A 22,684-nucleotide genomic window follows, 5' to 3' on the forward strand; every position below is an offset into this window, starting at 1 on the left:
CCAGATCAAGTTACAGGTCAGATCTGTGGAGAGACAATTCCGCTCTCAACTCCGAATGCCTGTTTTTCTATGTATTTTAGAGCTATAAAATCACCTTATAATTGAATAAATGTAAAGTAGAGCTGTTTAATGTCATACTGTGGAACATTTCAGGCAGAGCAATGACGTATCCATAGAAACAAGCAGGTGACGAACCCCCAGCCAAAAAGTTACACAGTTTAAAACTAAACAGCAAAAACTAGAGGGTTAAAATTTCAGTGTGAAATATTTCAGAGTTATTTTTTACACAAAAAGAGTTATTTTAACTATTTGAAAGTTAAATGAGCGGCTCGAATTTAGGTTATAGTTGATATGGTTGAAATTAATTCAACTTCCCCTAGTGTTAATTTAACTTCAACTAGTGTTAATTCAACTTTCGTTAGTGTTAATTCAACTTCCCCTAGTGTTAATTCAAGTTCTCTTAGTGTTAATTCAACTTCTTCTAGTGTTAATTCAACTTCCTCTAGTGTTAATTTAACTTCTCTTAGTGTTAATTCAACTTCCCCTAGTGTTAATTCAACTTCCCTTTGTGTTAATTTAACTTCTGTTAGTGTTAATTCAACTTCCCTTAGTGTTAATTTAACTTCTCTTAGTGTTAATTCAACTTCCGTTAGTGTTAATTCAACTTCCCTTTGTGTTAATTTAACTTCTCTTAGTGTTAATTCAACTTCCCTTAGTGTTAATTTAACTTCTCTTAGTGTTAATTCAACTTCCCTTAGTGTTAATTCAACTTCCCCTAGTGTTAATTCAACTTTTTATAGTGTTAATTCAACTTTCCTTAGTGTTAAATCAACTTCCCCTAGTGTTAATTAAACTTTTCTTAGTGTTAATTCAACTTCCCTTTGTGTTAATTTAACTTCTCTTAGTGTTAATTCAACTTCCTTAGTGTTAATTCAACTTCCTTTGTGTTAATTTAACTTCTCTTAGTGTTAATTCAACTTTTAGTGTTTAATTCAACTTCCCTAGTGTTAATTTAACTTCTCTTAGTGTTAATTCAACTTCCCTTTAGTGTTAATTCAACTTCCCTTTGTGTTAATTTAACTTCTCTTAGTGTTAATTCAACTTTTTATAGTGTTAATTCAACTTTCCCTAGTGTTAATTCAACTTCTCTTAGTGTTAATTCAACTTTTCTTAGTGTTAATCAACTTCCCCTAGTGTTAATTCAACTTCTCTTAGTGTTAATTCAACTTTTCTAGTGTTAATTCAACTTCTCTTAGTGTTAACTCAGATACACAATGCACCTTTAATAACAATATAACAAGAAACTCAGTGTCATTTGTCCTAAAAAATTGCCAAATTTCTTCCTTCAAGGTCTGAACTCTGCTCCAAACCTCATGTTTTTACAGACAGAGGATTGGCTGTAGACCTGTCAATCAAAATGACCTTATATTACACTATTATTGATTATTAAATTATTAATGATTAAATTTATTCAAAATCAACATCAACATAACTTAACATGTACAACAGTGGTGCAATGTAACGAAGTAAAAGTAGTCCAGTACTGCACTTAAGTAAAAATTGTAGGTATCTGTACTTTACTTAAGTTGATTAGACAGTGGGTACTTTTTACTTTTACTTTACTTCATCTGACAGCAGCTGTTTGTACTTTCTACTCAGGACTGAAAAGTACATTTTTTAAAAACTGTAAAAGTATTTGCTGAAAAAGGTGAGGGGTTTATTTTTGTGATCTCTTTTACTTTTTTAAGGCACATGTACTTTAAGTTTACTTCAGTTTACTTCAGTCGATTTTTTCATGTGATATTTTTACTTGAGTAACTTTTTTGCCTGCGTATCTGTACTTTTACTTGAGTAACAAAAGAGTACTTCATGCACCGGCGCTGTGGACGGGACATACCGGCGTGTTAGAACCGGGTTAGTTCGGTGGCGGTTCGCACAGGACTTCTCGCGTCGTCTTTCAGAGCCTCAAGAACAACTGTCCCTTTTTCTCCGAGGAGGAAAGTGGCGAGTTTCCCTGTCATCTCCGGGAGCTGCTCCTGCCGCACCTGCCCCCCCTGCCCTCTTCTCTCTATATATATCTCCTGTCTCTCCTCTAACTCGTCTCTCCTTCTCTCTCTCTCTCTCTCTTCCTTCTCTCCTTCTCTCGCTTCTCTCCTACTTCCTTCTCCCCCCCCCCTTTCCTCTCTTTTTCTCCCCACTTCTCTCTCTCTCTCTCTCTCTCTCTCTCTCTTCTCCTCCTTCTCTTCTTTCCTCCCTCTCTCTCTCTCTCTCTCTTCTCTCACTTCTCTCTCTCTCTCTCTCTCTTCTCCTCCACCCTCTCCCTCTCTTTTTCTCTCTACCCCTCTCTCCTCCCTCCTTCCCCCCCTCGGCTGCACCTGGACTCTTTGTCAAAGTCTCCACCCGCCCGCCCCACAGTCTCATGTCCCAACTGGTGATGTGGCATTCATGACGAATCAGTTTTTTTGAACTTTTTTGAACTGCACGGCTTGGACTTGATTTAAAATAAATTAAGACAAGAAACGCTGGGGAAGAAGAGCAGATAAGGTAGATTTTGGCACTAAAAAAAAAAGGAAAATGTGTTAAGTAATCTTCTTAAATTAATAAAGTATTTGAAGTATATTAAAAGTGCTACATGTTAGTTTTCTAGTGGAGCTAGAGTGCCACCTCATTTTGCCTAGAATAATCCATAGTATGGCATTAAACATGTCTATTTCCATGGAGACAAGCACCGAGACTCCACCAGGCCAAGTTACGCTCCAAATACCAAAACCCACTCATATACATCATGTTTTTCAAAGTACTTTTTAAGGCAATTGATTAGTGAACTTGAATAAATATTTAATGCCATATTGTGAAACATTAGTTACATTAGTGATCAAAGTGACAGTCTTTTGAACGACTCTCTGAAACGAACAGACCCCTCATATACAGATGTCTTCCATTTTAAGAGCTGGCAGCCCCCCCCCTCCCCCCGCACACTCATGTCCCAACAGAGGCCCTCCCCGGTCCCTCTCAGGTCCCAGGACTTGTCCCGGCCTGGCCCTCCCTGAGCCTGGGGGGAGAGTCTGCTGCATGTGCACTCACCTCTCAAACCTGAATCACCGTCGCCCGCGGCAACGGGATTATACACGGGACAATTACTGCAGCTCACGGGCGCGCTCAGCACTTTGGTTTAGCACGGCGCACAAATGTAAAGATGTCAGGGAATAAAAATGTTGTGTTTGTTTAAAAAGTGACTTCCCAAACCACATGTTGGTTTAGACGTTTACCACCCAGAGTCTGAGAGAGAGGCTGCTCTCACAGAACTGTCTGCACTTTCAAAAAGTGAACGATTTAATACTATTCTGTTTGTTTTTCCATCAGCACATACACCAAATGAACAGCTCATAATTCTTTTTATTCAGAACAGAAATTGCACAGTCTGCACTGGTCAGGGTAAGACCTTTGCATTTCAGTGTTGAATGTGAAAAATAAAATCTCTCTTTACTAGAGGCAAGTTTGAATGTTCTAATCAGAAACACACTGAACAACAACAAAAAAAAGAACACTTTGATAATCTTTTGCAGGATTGTCCAAACTCGGTCAAATGCAGCTACCAAAGACCAATTTTTTACTAACTTTGAGAAGCAAGATGGATTCTCCTGATTCTCCTGATGAGTTCACAAACACAAGAATCCATCTTCGATTGCTTGTACGATTAATCGGGTTAGCTGACCAATCACAGAGCAGCACTGAGATTTGTGCTGAAGTCAAAGCAAAGCTAAAACAAACATGGCGACGCCGACAGATGTACTTCAGCCATGGATCTATTAAAATAACTGGATAGGGTGTTGCTGCTTGCATCTGCCTCCAGCTGACGCAGCGGCTGCTAACTGGTACTTCAGAGGAAAAAATCCCCCTGGCCGAGAAAGGATTTTTCTGACAGAGCACAATGTAATCACAAACTGCTCCTGTTTGTCTGACACCTACAACTTTCAAAAATGCTGGATCTTGTGGTGATTTTTACCAATTTTTAGATCATAAACTTTTTCTCAGCTCAAAATCCTTCAGTTGTCGTAAAAAACGCTTTATTAATCGTTAAGCTTAAGAGCTTCACTCTTTTCCGCTCTAGCTCCTCTCGCTCTGATTGGTCAAAGCGATCACGTGATACACGAGACCGCCCTCCGTGCATGCGTTCACATGCATTCCCGTGTGCCCACTGGAGAAAAGAGCACTACTGCACATGCTCAATCAGCCCAGCGCCACCGGAAGTACCTCGCCGGGCTCAAGGCGAATCTGGAGTCATGCGCCACTGATCTCGGCCAATTGACTTGAATGGGCAGAAATTTTGAAACCATGGGACTTGACTTCAGCCTATTTTTGTTTGTTAAAAACATGAAGAAGGTAAAAGGGCTTTTCTCTCAAGTGGATGTAAGTAAAGTTTGATTTTTCTGCTCCACTGTTGTGACGCTTCAACCGATCAGATTCAAATACTCGTCATGGCGCTTCACATGAGAGCCGCTTTCAGAGTAACTCACAGATCAGTGAGTGCGTTTACATGCACATCAATAACCCGGTTATGATCGGGTTTTTTGAGTATCCCGGTTTATTGATGGTGCATGTATACGCAGTAACCCGGTTATGGCAGTATCCCAGTTACATAAATAAAGTGACCAAACAAGTGAAATGACTGTGAAATAAAGAGCTGCGCTAAACCTGCACACGTACAATCTGCACTCGTACGACCTGCACTCGTGTGACGCTGAAAAGCTAAAACATGAACTATCTCCTATACAACACAAGCACAGAACAGAGATCAGATCAGAGCACATCCTCTGTCTGAAAAAGATCACACATAATCCACTGAGTCGTGTCATTTAGTCCAAAAAGAAGCTGATCGCATCAGTGGCACAAGGAGCGAGTTGTTTTTATCGCCGCTAACAGTTTATGCTAATTAGCGATGCGGTCTTAAGTTTCGTTTCTGTAAAACGTAAACAAATGTGATCAGAGCTGAATTATATTATCAATGATGTGCTGATATGGCTCTACAGTGGTTATGGTTTATATGTTGTTAACCTGAGTTTATTTATGCAGAAGATTTTAATGAAGAATCTGCACAGTGGATTGTGGAAGATCTCGTAGCTCCTTAGCTTCTTATGCTAAAGGAGCTCACGGTTTGTATTTTTCCTGGTTTATGAAATTGATTTAAGTTCATTTTTGCACTTGCGCATTTGTAAGATTATGTCAAGAAACCGGGATACTCCATTTCATCATGTATATGGGGATATGAGTATCCCGGTTTCTCAGCGCGCATGTAAACGCAGTAACCCGAATACTGACATAACCGGGATACTGATGTGCATGTATACGCGCTCAGTCTAAAGTGAGCCAGGTTAAATTTTACGTCTTGAAATAACACGTTTTACAGTCAGATTTAAAACTTCTACGATAATCTCAATAACAAACTTTGCTTTGTGACTCTGCCAAATGCCACTTCAGCAAAATGTATAGGAAATAATGAGGACCCATGCAGGAATTCCCTCCTGGGTAAAAGAATCTAAAAGACAGTAAATCCTGAAGCCCTTTTTTTTTTTTTTCTTTTTTCACACACACGTTATAGACCTCTTGCGTTCTGTATTCTCCCATCACTTGTGCATGAGCCCCTTGGACCTGCCGTATCTGACTCTGCTCGGTCTGTACGAGCTCAGACTCCAGAGAGCTGCAGGACACCAGTGGAACAAACTGTGCATGTTCTGATGAATAAATCAAAATAAGTTTGGTCCAAAACAACTGGGTACACACTCAAACTCTCAAATACACAGAGACATACAGTAGGCCTATACGTGTGTGAACTTAAGGAATCTATTCGCTGTAATACCGAACAATGTGTTGCCAAATAATGTACGTCTTTTTGAAAAATATCAGCAAACAGTAACTAGACGTAAACACAACAAAATGCCCTAGACTTCACTGTAACTTTTCAGGTGGAGTGTCTGCCAACAGTCAGTCATCATGGGGATGTGTTTGCTTTGCCGGGAGTATTCAACAGCATGCAGGGGTGTAGTGGGCGTGGTACATGGGGGTACGCCGTTCACCCACTTCTCCCGACGTGAGAGATTAAAAAAATAACAAATGTAAAATAGCTACAGCTTAAATGTCAAACCGGAGCGACTGGAAAAGGTGAAAACAACCTGCACAGACTCATAATATCTGCAGTACTGTCCTATAGAGACCTGAGACATGAGGGACCAGGACTGAACCAGGACTAAAACAGGACTGAGTGTCGGGACGGGCCCAGAGGTTAACCCGTGTAAGACTGTCGCCCGATTGAGCTTTGCAGACCGACCTGCTCCGTGGGCTCAGGGTTCTCTCTCTCAAGTCCAAGATTAGTCCTGGTTTAGACCTGATTTAAACTTGGTTTAGTCCTGGTTTAGTCCCTGTATAGTCCTGGTTTATAGCTGGTTTAGTCCTGGTTCAGTTCTGATTTAGTTCTGGTTTAGACCTGGTTTAGTCCTGGTGTAGTCCTGCTTTAGACATGGTGTAGACCTGGTTTAGACCTGGGTTATTCCTGGTGTAGTCCTTGCTTAGACCTGGTTTAGTCCTGGTATAATCTTGGTTTAGACCTGGTTTAGTTCTGTGTAGTCTTGTTTTAGTCCTGGTTTAGTCCTTGTTCAGTCCTGGTTCATGTGTTGTAGCTGCAACAAATGCAAACGCCACAAGAAACCAAAAAGCCACAACGGAAGTGACCGTGGGACTATATTTTCAAGCGAAGCTTTAAAGGATCCAGCGGGAAGTGAATGGGTAAAGTTGAAGAAGAACAAGAATGTGAAAAGCAAAGGTATAAAAGTGATTTATTGTTTTGTGACCAGGATCGATGTCACTGTCTGACCTTCGCTTGAGACCAGAGGCTAGAGTCGCGTTCGTTGTGACTTTATTTGGTTTCCTGTGGCTTTTTTTTTTTTTTTTTTTGGTGTGTTGTGGCTTTTGTTGTTTTGTTTGTGTTGTTTGTATTTGTGTTGTGGTGTTTGTATTTGCTGCGGCGTTTGCATTAAAATAGAGTCCCACAGTCATTTCCGTTGTGGCTATTTATGGTGTGTTGTGGCTTTTTTTTTTGTTTTGTGTGTGTGTGGCTTTTTTTGGTTTTTTTTTTTTGTTTTTTTTTTTTGTTTGTGTGTTGTGGCTTTTTTTTTTTTTTTTTTTGTTGTTTTTTGTGTTGTTGTGGCTTTTTTTTTTGTGCTTTTTTTTTTTTGGTGTTGTTGTGGCTTTTTTTTTTTTGGTGTGTTGTGGCTTTTTTTTTTGGTGTGTTTGTGGCTTTTTTTTTTTTTTTTTTTTTTTTTTTGGTGTGTTGTGGCTTTTTTGGGTTTTTTTTTTTTTTTGTGTTTTGTGTGTTGTGGCTTTTTTTTTTTTTTTGGTGTGTTGTGTTTTTTTTTGGTGTGTTGTGGGTTTTTTTTTTTTTGTTTTTTGTGTGTTGGCTTTTTTTTTTTTTGGTGTATTGTGGCTGTTTTTTTAAATTTGTTGTGGCTTTTGCATTTTGATACGATCCTTCCCATTTTTTTACTTTTTAAAACGAAACACCAGTAATTGAATAAATTCCACTTTGAACATGCAGGCAAAGTAATACAACACAGCAGCCATCAAACCCACCAGAAAAATTCCACAGTGCACCTTTAAATCCTCCTAATCACACGTGGATTGTACTTTCCCAGTGATAGTAAGTCTTTATTAGCTCACATGGTCCGGGGGGGTGTTTATATGCACCGCACACGACTTTGATTCAGGCAGTAACAGTTAAATCCACAGGTGCTCTTCTCCTCCAGCGGCTCCGTGACCCAAGATGGCATCGCGGAGAGAGCCAAGCCGGAGCAAAGGATTGTGGGAAGCCGCGTTACAAGTCCGGGCTGATCAATGCGCGCTCCAAAAATCTTTCTCTGGGGCTATAGTTTTGACACGAGAGGCTTCCTCATTAGAACAGCAGCTCTGCACAGACTCCAGATAAACTCGTCACTAAACAATGGGAGTTTTACGCTGGGTTTGTGAGACCAGAACTCTACAAATAAACTCCATCCATGAGTGGAAATGGCTTATGATAATCACATTTGTTTGCACTGGTTCAGACGCTTTTCCGTATTAAATGTGCAGTGTGTACGTTTGTGATGGAAGCTCGGTCACTTACTTGTTTCTGTGGAGATGTTATGGCTTTACTTTGCATTAAAGGTTGTATAGAGGATTTTTTTAAGGGAAGATAAATTCAGCGACAGTCCTTGTGCGCATTCAGAATCACTGTTGAAGTTTCCTGTCTAGAAGTAATTCAGCGACCGACGCGTCAGTTTTTAGACCCTTCATCTGCTTCGGTCGCGCCAAGATCTCCAAGAATCACCTCAGTTTGGCTTTGCTCCTTTTCCTCTTCTCTTCTTCTTTCAGCGACCTCAAAAAGGGACTTTCTTTTGGGGCGAACCGGTCGTGGATTCCCGTCCGCCGTCGCGACAAACTTTGTGCGAAATGCGAGGAAGCAACAGTTCGAAAAAGCCTCTAAGAACCGCTGCGTAAACCACGTAATCCCCGCGCTCCGACGAGTCAGTTATACTAGGGAGTTTGATTGACAACCTAACAGCCAATAGAAAATGAGGGAGCCTCGTTTTCTATTGGCTGATGTTTATCTGGCCTCAACACGTCCACAGTTGATAGATTTTCGTTCTTTTTTTTTTGGTCATCATAATTACAAAGCTGCTGCGTCTCTGTAATGGTATTTTAATCTTTCACTGACAGTTTGAAACTAAAAAAAAAATCCTCCATGCAACCTTTAAATTAATCTTTGGTGCATTTATTCAGTTGCTGTAATTGTTAAAAATTACCCTGACAAACACACAACAGGCTGGGCTTTCCATAGATTTGACCTGTAACTTGGCTTGTTTCCATGGAGTTACATTTTAATGCCATACTATGGAACATTCTCAGCAACGTAATGGAATTTCTTGTTAGAATAATGTGTTATAATAATATATCAATTAATTAATCCCTCCACCCAAGCTACATGTACATATCACCAGTGCTGTTTATCTCTGCATATCATGTTTACATATTTATATTACATCTGACACATAACTTTATATTTATTTATTTATTTATTTATTTATTGATTTATTGATTGATTGCACCCCGCGACCCGGCCCTGGATAAGCGGAAGAAAATGGAATGGAATTTATTGCATTCTGTATTTATATGGTTCATATATATCTTTTGCTCATTTATATATCCATCCATCCATTTTCTTCTTATCCGGGGTCAGGTCGCGGGGGCAGCAATCTAAGCAGGGACACCCAGACTTCCTTCACCCCAGACACTTCCTCCAACTCCTCCGGCGGGACCCCCAATTCCATGTCCCCAGAGCTCGTCTCCATGTTCGGAGATCCAGTCGTCGAGGTCCCCGCCTTCGACCAGATCGCCCTGCACCGGCGGGGACCATATGGAAGGGAAGGCCCGGCCACTAGACGCTCACCATCGAGCCCCCACCCCAGGCCTGGCTCCTGGTTGGGGCCCCGGTAACTCCATTCCGGGCAGCGTAACTGGCCTCTGAGTGGAAATCATCATACAGATCTTCTTCGTCTGACCAGTCCCCCTGGACCTGTTTGCCTTGGGTGACCCTCCCAGGAGCATGAAGCCCCCGACAACAAATCTCCCGGGATATCTCAAATAAAACCCCTCCACCACGTTAAAGGTCATACATATTTATATTTTCTAACCACCCTGTATATTGGTTCATAGTATATATTGTTTACAATACATCTGCCTACATCTCCCCCATACAGATTATATTTAATTCCCTTCTGTTCATACTGCCATATTTATTTGTACATATTCACTACAGTCTACACTCTAATATACTGCATATTGTCTATAGTGTGAGTACTGCACATTCTGTTCATATCGCACTTACTGCTCCTTGCACTTTTGATTAGATGCTAAATCACATTTCGTTACCTTGGATTTATACATGTGTAATGACAATAAAGTTGAATCTAATCTAATCTATATATGTGTTTTAATAGGAAACCACACTTTCAACGGCAGTTTTTTCTTTTTTTCTTAACTAAACCATAATTAAAAATGCATTAAAGTTTCAACAAATTCTTTATATATTTATTGGTTAAAGATGCATATGTAACTTTTCAGATGGAGGCCCAGATACCTGCTTGTGATTGCTTTGCGTGGAATATCCCAAAGTACGGCATTTGTTTGTTTTCTGTTTTTATTGCTCAAGAAAAAAAAAAAAAAAAAACCTTCAGTAACATGCATTTATACTGTGAGCAGGCTCGCTTCTCCACAGATCTGACCAGTAACTTGCCCTGGTTGCGTCTCTGCTTATCTACACGGAGATAAATAAATTTGATCTCAGGCTACTTCCTTGGCAAAGCAATAACATCTCCATGGCAACAGCAGAAAGGTTACACAGTGCGTCTTTAAATGCTGTAGTTATTTCAGCGTTAATTAATCTGGAGTCAGTGGATTTACTTTTGTCTATAAACTGTGGCTCAGTTTTTACTCTCAACAAAAATATAACTACATCTACTGCCTTAAAGTTGAAGTAAAAAAATGTTTTTGTTTATAAGTACCACATGGGTAAATCGCCGCACTAGCGTAGTCCAGTTTCAACACTTTTCGGCAGAGTTTGCTCCTCGGGGGGAGTGTTGCTATTGACTACGCCACAGTCTGTGTTTGACGCCGGGTCCCAGGGCGCTGAAATCGGGTCACACAAAATGACAGCAAAGACAAACAAGAAGAAAGCATGTCTCCCCTCTTTCGCAAACACGTCGTTCTGATAGAGACGCCCCCCGGGTCCGCGATGGCCGCCGCTATTTTCTGATGAAAGTTGGTGCTGGTTTGGACAAGATGCTGTCTGTGGGTGGAAAGAGCAGAAATATTATAAAGAAATGTAACCGAAAATGAATTCTGGCCGTTATTTTGTCCGTGCGCTGTGTAACTTTTTCAGGTGGACGCTCTGCCAGCTGTCGGTCGTCATGGAGATGCCAGGAATATCCCACAGTATGGCGTTATTGAACCGATCTGTCGACGTTAAGACGAGCATTCGAGGCCGCTGGGACAAGTTACAGGTCAGATCTGTGGAGAGGCGACCCCGTTTAAAGCATAGACTGTATAAAGAAGTGGCTCCAGTCAAATGAAGCTCATCGAGGCTTGTGTTTTTCGGACTTTCTGATCATTTGACTCTGGAATATAAGGTCTTATCTAACTTTTGTGGAATTTTTTTATTATTTTTGATTTTGTTTTGATTTCTTTTTGAGGCTATGAGGTTTTTTTGCTCTCTATCCCTTCGTCTTTCTTTTTGCTTTCTTGCTTTCTTTGCATTTCTCCTTACTCTATCGTTCTCTCCTCTCTCTGTATACCCCTGCATCTCCCTTTCTCTCTCTCTTCCCCCTCTCTCTTTCTCTCTCTCTGTCTCTATCACTCTTTCTCGTTCTCTTCCTGACTATTTCTCCCTCCCGCTCTCTCTCTCTCTCTCTCTCTGTTTTTCTCTCTCTCTGCTAACTCTCTGTATATTTTTTTATCTCTCTCCTTCTTTCAGTCTTTCTAGTCTCCTCTCTCTCTCTTTCTCTCTGTTTCAGTCTCTTTTTATTTCTCAATCGCTCTCGCTCTTTCTCATTCTCTTCCTCACTCTCTATCTCTCTCTCTATTTCCCTCAGTCTCTCTTTCTCTCTCCTTTCTCTGTATACCCCTACATCTCTCTCTCTTCTCCCTTTCTGTATATTTTCACTCTCTCTCTCCTTCGTTTAGTCTTTCTATTCTCCTCTACCTCTCTACCCCCATACTATCCTCTCTCTCTCTCTCTCTCTACTCCCTTCTCCTTTCCCTACCCCCATATCTATGTTCTTTCTCTCTCTTTACCCCTCTCTCTTTGTGTTTCTTCCCTCTCTATATATCGCTCTTTCTCTCTCCCTCACTCTCTTTCTCCCTTCCACTCTCTCTGTTTCTCTCTCTCCCTCACTCCCTCTTTCTCTTGCCTCTCTCTGTATACCCCTACATCTCTCTCTCTTCCCCCTCTCTGTATATTTTCTCAATCTCTCTCCCTCGTTCACTCTTTCCATATTCTCCCCTCTTTTCCTCTCTTTTTCTGTCTTTCTCTCTCTCTCCCTCTTTCTCTCTCTCGCTGTTTCTTGCTCTCTCGCTCTCTCTCTTCCCCCTTCTATCTTTTTCTCAGTCTGTTTCTCTCTCTTACTCTCTCTCTCTCTCTGTGTGTTCTTGCTCTCTCTCTCTCTCACTCTATTTCTCCCTTGTTCTCTAGCTTTCTCTCTGCTCCCTCCCCCGTCTCTGTCTCTCTCCCTCGTTCTCTCTATCTCTCTCTCTCTCTGTATACCCCACACATCTCCCTCTCTATCTCTCTCTCTCTATCTTTCCCCTCTCTGTATATTTTCTCTCTCTTTCCCCTCATTTATTTCTCCCTCTCTCTTAACCCCATCCTTCTTTCTCTACTCATTTCTCTCTCTTCCCTCTGTATACCCCTACATCTCCCTCTTTCTCTCTCTCTCTCTGTCTCTTCCTTCTCTGTGTATATTCTCTCTCTCTCTCTCCCTCATTTAGTCTTTCTACTCCCTCTCTATATTTCTTTCTAGCTCCATCTTCTCTCTCTCTCTCTCTCTCTTTACTCTCATCTCCTTTCTGTATCTCTGTTCTTTCTCTCTCTTTACCCCTCTCGCTGTTTCTCTCTTTTCCTGTCTCTCTCTCCTCCTCCTCTCTGTATGCCCCCCTCTCTCGTTTTCTTTCAGTCTCTTTCTTGCTCTCCCCCTCTCTCTCTCTCTCTCTCTCTCTCTGCCTTCCTCCCCCCTTTCTCTCTGTCTCTCTTTCCATCTCTCACTCCTCTCTCTTACTTCTCTCTATATTTTCTCTCTCTCTCATTTAGTCTTTCTACTCCCTCTCTATATTTCTCTCCGGCTCCATCTGCTCTCTCTCTCTCTCTACCCCCATCCTCTTCCTTTCTCTTTTACCCCTCTCTCCGTCCGTGACTCTCTCTTTCTCCCTCTTATGTAAAGTGCCTGGAATGTTCGGCCTTATCTAAGTTTTTTTTTTTGTGAACATTTTTAACAGTTTTCATGTTGTTTTGATTTTATCGTTTTGTGTCTGGAGGAACATCTGACCAGTTCTCAGTTCGTCACAGAGCAGATACACAGACATGATTCTCTCTCTCTCTCTCTCTTTTATACCAGTGTTTTTTATTATTCTTAGTCCAATGACACATAAACTCTACATGTGCGAGTCTCCTCCAGCTGTTTTAATTTTAGTTTATTTCTAAATAACTCAGAAGTTGCAGGAATTAATGTGTCTCATCTAATATTTTAAAACCTATATCAACAACATAAACTTTCTTGCTGCTCCTGTCTGTTCTCTTCATTTTGTTCATCCCTCGCTCTCACTTCTCCATCTCTCTCTCCTTATTTCAAGTGTCCCTCTCTCCTCTCTCCCCTCATTTTACATATTCACTCTCTTTTTCTTTTTACTCTCTCTCCCCTGCGTCTTCTCGTTTCTCTCTTCTCATTCCTTGTACTCCTCTTTTGCCTGTTCTCCTCTCTCTCTTCTCTCTCACGTGCTCTCTTCTGTCTCTTCTCTTTCTCCTCTGCATCTCCCTCTCCTCTCTCTCCTTTCTCCTCTGTCTCTCCTCGGCCTGTTTTCTCTCTCCTCTGCCTCTCTTCTTCCTTTCTCCCTCTCCTCTCTCTTCCCTCTCTTCTCTGCCTCTCCTCTCTCTCCTCTTTCTCCTTTATCTCTCCTCTGGATCTCTCTCTCCTCTCTCTCATCTCCCTCTCCCTCGGTTCCTCTGCCTCCTCTCTCTCCTCTTCCTCTCTTCTATCACTCCTCTGCCTCTCCTCTTTTTTTCTCCCTCTCCTTTTTCTCCTCTGTCTTCTCTGTCTCTCTCCCCTTCCTCTCGTTCCTGTCCTCTGCTTTTCTTCTTTCTCTTCTCTGTTCCTCTGCCTCTTCTCTCCTCCTCTCTCCTCCACCTCCTGCCCACTCCTCTATTCGTCTGTCCTCGTCCCTCCTCCTCCTCTCCCTCGCCTCCTCTCCACCTCTCTTCTCTCTCCTCTGTTCCTTTCCTTTTCCTCCGCCTTTCCTCTCCCTCTTCTCCTCTTCCCTCTCCTCTGTTCCTCTGTCCCGTCTTCTCCCTCTCCTCTGTTCCTCTCCCTTTCCTCCTCTCTCCTCCTTCTGTCCTCCACCTCTACTCCCTCTCCTCTGTTCCTCTTCCTCTCTTCCTCTCTCCCTCTCCTCTGTTCTCTGTCCTGTCTTCTCCCATTCCTCTGTTCTCCTTCCTTTCCTCCTCTCTCCTCCCTTTCCCCCTCCTGTCCTCCACCTTTTCTCCTTCTCCTCTCTTCCTCCTCTCCTCTCCCTCTCCTCCTCTCTCTCCTCTCCCTCTCTTCTGTTCCTCTGTCCTCTCTCTCCTCCCTCCCCTTCTCCTCTGCTCTCCCTCTCCTCCTCTCCCTCTCCTCCTCTCTCTCCTCTCCCTCTCTTCTGTTCCTCTGCTCTCCCTCTCCTCTTCTCCCTCTCCTCTCCCTCTCCTCACTCTCCTCTACCTCTCCTCTCTCTCCTTCCTCTAATCCCTCTCTCTTCTGTTCCTCCTCTCCCTCTCCTCTCCCTCTCCTCACTCTCCTCTACCTCTCCTCTCTCTCCTTCCTCTCATCCCTCTCTCTTCTGTTCCTCCTCTCCCTCTCCTCTGTCCTCTCTCTCCTCTTCCTTTCCTCTGTTCCTCCTCCTCTCCTCTGTTTTTCTGTCCCCCCTCTCCTCTGTTCCTCTGTCCTGTCTTCTCCATCTCCTCTGTTCCTCTCCCTTTCCTCCTCTCTCTCCTCTTCTTCTCTCCTCTCCCTCTCTTCTTTTCCTCTCCTACCTCTCCTCTGTTCCTCCTCTCCTCCCTCCCCTTCTCCTCTGCTCTCCCTCTCTTTCCTTTACCTCTCCTCAACTTCTCCTCTCTCTCCTTCCTCTCCTCCCTCTCGCCTCTGTTCCTCCTCATCTTCTTCTCCCTCTCTCTTCTGTTCCTCCTCTCCTCTCCCTCTCCTCTGTCCTCTCTCTCCTTTTCCTTTCCTCTGTTCCTCCTCCTCTCCTCTGTTTCTCTCTCCTCCTCTCCTCCATCTCCTCTGTTTCTCCTCTGTTCCTCTTTTCCTCTCTTCTCCCACTCTTCTTTTCCTCCTTTTTTCTCCTCTCCTTTGTTCCTCCTCTCTCTCCTCCCTCTCTCCTCTGTTCCTCCTGTCCTCTGTTGCTTTGTCTTCTCTCCTCTCCCTCTTCTCTTCCTCTCTTCCTCCTCTCCTCTGTCCTCTCCCCCTCTCCTCTCTTCCTCCTCCTCTCGTCCTCCTCTGTCCTGTCTTCTCCATCTCCTCTGTTCCTCTCCCTTTCCTCCTCTCTCTCCTCTTCTTCTCTCCTCTCCCTCTCTTCTTTTCCTCTCCTACATCTCCTCTGTTCCTCTGTCCTCTCTCTCCTCCCTCTCCTTCTCCTCTGCTTCTCCCTCTCTTTCCTCTACCTCTCCTCTCTCTCCTCCCTCTCTCCTCGGTTCCTTCTCGTCTTCTCCCTCTCTCTTCTGTTCCTCCTCTCCTGTGTCATCTCTCTCCTCTTCCTCTCCTCTCCTCTGTTCCTCCTCCTCTCCTGACCTTCTCCTCTGTCCTCTCTCTCCCCCTTTCTTCTCCTCTTCTCTCCTCCTCCTTTCCTCTCCTCCTCTCCTCTCTTCTGTTCTTCTCTGTGTGTCGTGTCCTGTGGAGTGAAACCTGACCCTGGGCACATTCCAGTGTAAAAGTGCAGATCTGTGAGGGGCGTAAATCACACTGAGGGACACAAGTGGAAACGGCTCGTCCATCCATCTCTATTATTACCACACAAGAACGCGGCGGACTCACGAGACGCAACACCAAAACAACACCAAAACTACAACAAAACAAACACCAAACAACACCAAAACAACACCAAAACAACACCAGAACAACACCAAAACAACACCAAACAACACACTAAAAACACACAGAACAACACCAGAACAACACCAAAACAACACACAAACAACACAAACACAAAAACAAAACACACCAGAACAACACCAAAACAACACCAAAAACAACACAAAAACAACAACCAAACAACACAAAACAACAAAACAACACCAGAACAACACCAAAACAACACACAACAACACACAAACAAACAACAAACACAGAACAACACCAAAAACACAAAACAACACTAAAAACAACACCAGAACAACACTAAAACAACACAAAAACAGAACAACACCAAAACAACACCAAAACAACACAAAACAACAGAACAACACCAAAACAACACACAAACAACACTAAACAACACTAAAACACACCAGAAACAACACTAAAAACAACACCAGAACAACACCAAAACACACAAAACAACGAACAACACCAAAAACAACAACTAAAACAACACTGAAAACAACACCAAACAACACCAGAACAACACCAAAAACAACACTAAACAACACCAGAAACAACACCAAAACAACACAAAACAACACCAAAACAACACCAAAAAACACTAAAACAACACCAAAAACAACACCAAACAACACAAGAACAACACCAAAACAACACCAAAACAACACCAAAACAACACCAAAACAACACCAAAACAACACTAAAACAACACCAGAACAACACCAAAACAACACCAGAACAACACCAAAACAACACCAGAAACAACACCAAAACAACACCAAAACAACACTAAAACAACATGAAAACAACACCAAAACAACACCAGAACAACACTAAAACAACATGAAAACAACACCAAAACAACACTAAAACAACACCAGAACAACACCAAAACAACACTAAAACAACATGAAAACAACACCAAAACAACACTAAAACAACACCAAACAACACCAAAACAACACCAAAACAACACTAAAACAACACAAAACAACACTAAAACAACATGAAAACAACACCCAAACAACACCAAAACAACACTAAAACAACACTAAAACAACACCAAAACAACACCAAAACAACACTAAAACAACATGAAAACAACACCAAAACAACACTAAAACAACATGAAAACAACACCAAAACAACACTAAAACAACATGAAAACAACACCCAAACAACACCAAAACAACACTAAAACAACACCAGAACAACACCAAAACAACACTAAAACAACATGAAAACAACACCAAAACAACACAACACTAAAACAACATGAAAACACCACCAAAACAACACTAAAACAACATGAAAACAACACCAAAACAACACTAAAACAACATAAAAACAACACCAAAACAACATGAAAACAACACCAAAACAACATGAAAACAACACCAAAACAACACAGAAAACAACACCAAAACAACATGAAAACAACACCAAAACAACACAGAAAACAACACCAAAACAACATGAAAACAACACCAAAACAACATGAAAACAACACCAAAACACAAAAACACGCTTTACGCAAAATTACTTTAAATTCACAACATTTATTCACCTCCGTTTGTCGTTAAGCAAAAGAAGCTCACTGGACGTCACATTTTTTAATTTTACAGACCCTTTTTTTCTCTATAACTCACCTGCACAACTAAGAGAATATTTAGTTTATTTGAAATTAAATGTTATTATCTTTATTTATCTTGCATTTGTTCAGTTTCAGGTGTTTTAGTGCCAAAGATGTGCATCGGTTTCAGCTTCCCGGTGACATTTTGAGAACTTTTTCCCATTTAGAAAGATTATATTTGTTGTTTTAATTTGTTCATTGCTACGGTAATAGTTCTATTATTTATTTATTTTTTTCTCCATCATTCTAAAACCCATTAAATATTGGATAAAAAAATTGGAAAAAACAGCATTCTTACTTGCATTTGTTCAGTTTCAGGTGTTTTATTGCTTAAAGATGTGCGTTGGTTTCAGCTTCATCATGACATTTTTTCCATTTTTATCAGATTATAATTGTTGTTTTAAGTTTAAAATTGGTAATTGCTACGGTAACAGTTATATTTTTTCTTTCATCAATTTAAAACCCATTAAATATTAGATATATTAGAAAAAAACAAGCATTCTTACTTGGATTTGTTCAGTTTCAGGTGTTTTAGTGCCAAAGATGTGTTTCGGTTTCAGCTTCCTGGTGACATTTTGTGGACTTTTTTCCATTTTCATCAGATTATATTTGTTGTTTTAATTTGTTAATTGCTACGGTAACAGTTCTGTTTTTTTCCATCATTCTAAAACCCATTAAATACTGGATACGTCGGAAAGTTTCAGGTGTTTAAGTGCTAAAAATGCGCATTCCTTTCAGCTTCCTGGTGACATTTTGAGGACTTTTTCAAATTCAAAAAATAATATTTGTACTTTTAATTTGGTAATTGCTTACGGTAACAGTTCTACTTTTTTGTATTATTCTAAAATCTTTTAAATATTGGATACGTTGGGGGAAAAAAGCATGCATTCTTACTTGGATTTGTTAAGTTTTAGGTGTTTTATTGCTTAAAGATGCGCATTGTTTCAGCTTCATGGTGAAATTTTTTCCATTTTTATCAGAGTATATTTGTTGTTTGGTATTTGCTATGGTAACAGTTTTTTTTTTTTTCTTTCATCATTTTAAAACCCATTAAATATTGGATACGTTGGAAAGTTTCAGGTGTTTTAGTGCTAAAAATGTGCACTGGTTTCAGCTTCTTGGTGACATTTTGAGGACCTTTACCCGTTCAAAACATAATATTTGTAGTTTTAATTTGGTAATTGCTATGGTAACAGGTCTATTTTTTTTTTTCTTTCATCATTTTAAAACCCATTGAATATTGGATACGTGGGAAAAAACATGCAATCTTACTTGCATTTGTTAAGTTTCAGGAGTTTTAGTGCTAAAAATGCATGTTTCTCAGATTATATTTGTTGTTTTAATTTGCTAATTGCTACGGTAACAGTTCCACTTTTTTGTATTATTCTAAAACCCTTTAAACATCGGATACGTTGGAAAAAAACACGCAATCTTACTTGGATTTGTTCAGTTTCAGGTGTTTTAGTGCCAAAGATTTTCTTCGGTTTTAGCTTCCTGGTGACATTTTGAGGACTTTTTCCAATTCAGATCATATTTGTAGTTTTAATTTCAAAATTGCTATGGTAACAGTACTATTTTTTTTTTTTTTTCATTTTCTAAAACTCTTTAAATATTGGATACGTTGGGAAAAATCAATGTTTGTCACTAGGCAGTGTCCTTGGACCTCGGAGGGGGATGGAAAAGCAAACGCATCTATGGAGCTTTTTCACAATGGCCGGTGTAGCGTAAACGTCACGTACATCAATGTTTTTTTTTTTTGTTTTTTTTTTCAAGATATCTGTGGAACTGTCTCGCGTATTTTCTATCAGCTTCATAAATCTGCCCCATCACCAAATCTTTAACCAGCAAGTTCGACAAAGGACATTAAGAATTTCTCCACAATTATCAAGGTAAGAAAGACGAAAACGTAAAGACGAGCATTAGTGAACTACTCCTGAGCAAAACTAATATTATGGTCATGAATAAAACATAAGTAACTCAGACTGATTCTACAATTAAAATAAAAAATCTATTTCATGATGTAGATAATCGCATAGAAATGTTTAAATGTGACACATGTAATCTGTGAACATCTGTATCATTCGAACTGCACAAATGTGAAAAAGGTTTACAGTCGTCCCCTCGCTATGAACGTGGTTCACCTTTCGCGGTCTCACCGTTTCGCGGATTTTTTTGTGTTTAATTTTGCATGCCTTTTTTTATAGGCGAGTTTCATCTGTTGACAAAAGCGCGCGTTGCATGCTGGGAATTATTTTGGTCGGCGGCAAGAAACACTAATTCAACATGACGGACGGAGCGAGAAAGCACGTAAAGGGTATTGATCCCGGTTATTTATCCACTCTAACGGCAGAGGACCCAAGACCATTTGACCAGAAATTGGTCATAAGTATCGACGGACGACAAATCACCTTTTTCAACCCCGACAAAACCTGGACTAAACCAAATTTCTGGTCAGAATCGCCAACTACCTGGACAAATATTCACTTCGGCGATATCCACAATGACTTGGTGGAAACTCCTGGGCCATTCACAGCAGAAAAGATGAAAACCTCCAAGAGTCTCGATGTGTTGTTGAACTTGTTGGAGTCCACGGTTTGTTAGGATCTTCTACGTTTGCTCTGCGGATGTTTGAAAGCCGTTTAATTCGCCGTTAGCGGTTCTTTTCACTCGGAATACGAAAGACATTTTCCTTCTTCCGTGCTTCTATTTGTGCATCCGATAATGCAGCAGGAATTTACCATTATCGGGGATAAATACGCGAGGTTACGCACTGTGTTTGACGCTATCGTGTTTCTTGCCTCTGACCAAAATATTTCCCAGCATGCAACGCGGGCTTTTAATAACAATGACGTCAGCTGAAACTCGCCTATGAGTGACTGAAATTGTCATTTAAACCACCGAAGCGTCGAAACACAATGAAAACCGTTAATACAAGTGACCCTTTGCGCAGCTATTTTGGATTCTATCTCGAAACCTTGCACGGTCTCCTTTGAGTTCCTCCAAGTTTCTCCGAGTTCCTATGTCAATGTTTTTTGGGTTTTTTTTGGCAAAATATCTGTGGAAATGTCTCGCGTATTTTCCACCAAATCTTCATCCAACAAGGTCGACAAAAGACATATTCTGTCCGTGAAGAATTTATCCACAACTATCAAGGTAAGAAAAACAAAAACGTAAAAGCGAACAACGACGAGCATCAGTGAACTACTCCTGAGCAAAACCAACGTTACGGTCATGAGTAAAACAGTAATAAGTAATTTATAAATAAGTAACTTGTTAACTCAGACTGATTGTACAATTAAAATTTAAAAATCGATTTCATGATGTAGATATTTGCATAGACAGAGAGACAGATAGAGAAACAGTTTAAATGTGAGACATGTAATCTGTGAACATCTGCAGCATTCGAACTGCACAAATGTGAAAAAGGTCTACAGTCGTCCCCTCGCTATTTCGCTATTCACCTTTCGCGGTCTCACTGTTTTGTGGATTTTTTTTGTGTGTAATTTTGCATGCCTTTTTTTTACAGATACGACACGAACTGAAAGAAAATAGTGCCAAGCGATTATGAGGTCTGACTTTTTTGAGGACGATGGTTTTGTGACGCAAACGTATCACGCTTTTGAACACCGATTGTTTTGAGAAGAAAAACGCTTTATTTTAATGTCCCCAGCCAACTTGCCGGACTACTTTCGTCAGCACCGAAAACGGCCAGTATCTCGGCTCACCGGACGCTGTCGGGGGTAAGTCAGTGTGGACTAGAGATGCGCGGATGGGCTATTTTTTCATCCGCAACCGCGACACAAAACTCATCATCCGCCCGCTGTCCATTTTGCACCGAAGGTTTTCAAAACCGCACCCGCCCGCCATCCGCCCATTGATTTTAGATTTTAGAACAATCATACAGCAAACAAACTAAGGAGCCTCGATAAAAATGCAAACTCTGTAGCTCATTCATTCCAAAATTCGCTCAGCGTGTATGTTCACATTCTTAATTGTCCGTAACAACCCCAGACTTACCTGGTTTTCTTGCGCAGCTAATTAACTGACAAAGTTTTCCGACTAGGCTGTTTTTTGAAACCTTCTTGCCTTCGTGTTGGATGTTGTTACATTCTGAACATTCTGCCATCGCCCGATGTTATTTCAAAGTCATAGCCTCACTCCATCGGTCTTTCTTTAAGTTTTAAATCCCCCGAGTGGCAGTCTACGCTATAATGTCTGCGTGTTTTAAAATATAACTGATATCGAAACAAAAACAGACAGATCATCTCATCCAGATGAACCTTTATTGAAATCAGGCAATGCCCTCTTTATTATTCCAATTGAAATAGGCAAGAAAAAAAAATGCATAACTAAATAAATATGGCCCTATAGCCACTTATGTGTTGGCAAACAGCTGAAATAAATTAGAAAAATAATAAAATAAAACTGCATATAATATGTGCCTCGTAAAACTAGGCATCAATAACCCGACACAACCTTAACCTTCAGAACATAAAAACGAGGTCAAATGGGCTAATTAAGGATATGACGTACACTTCATACTACAAGCATAGACAATGAGACTCGTCTTTTCAGATGTACGTAACAATAACTTCTTTTTTCTTCTTTTTTTTTTGTAGTTAAACCGCCCGAATTTAATTAAAATATAATTTTTCGTCACGTCATCCGCCCGACCCGCGGATTAACCCGAACTATCCCTTTAAAACAGATAGAATAATTATAAAAATAGTTGACTACTTCGCAAATTTCACCTATCGCGACTTATTTTTAGAACGTAACCGAGGGACCACTGTATAGTCCACCTCAGCTGAACTATTCAAATTTGTTGATCTTAAAGTTTATATTGAATTTCTTATCAGATCTATATATATTTTTTTTGTCATTTCAAATATTCCTGTTTTTTTCTGGTGTTGTTGACGTGGAAACCCGTGTCCGTGTTAAAAAGCCGTTTCTTCTTTGTGGTAAAACTCTGAAACCTCGGCTGATGACTCGTCCAAAAGTACCACATTCCTGTATCATGTATTCAGCCGCACACAGACGCAGGTGGGGGTCTCCTTCAGATGTCCCGGCTTTTCTCTCTCTCTCTCTCTCTCTCTCTTCTTTCACTCCTCTCTCTTCTCTCCATTCTCCA

This window comes from Boleophthalmus pectinirostris, unplaced genomic scaffold (genome assembly GCF_026225935.1).
Source record: "Boleophthalmus pectinirostris isolate CB_2022bp ecotype Guang Dong unplaced genomic scaffold, ASM2622593v1 HiC_scaffold_19, whole genome shotgun sequence".
NCBI classification, from domain to species: Eukaryota; Metazoa; Chordata; class Actinopteri; order Gobiiformes; family Gobiidae; genus Boleophthalmus; species Boleophthalmus pectinirostris.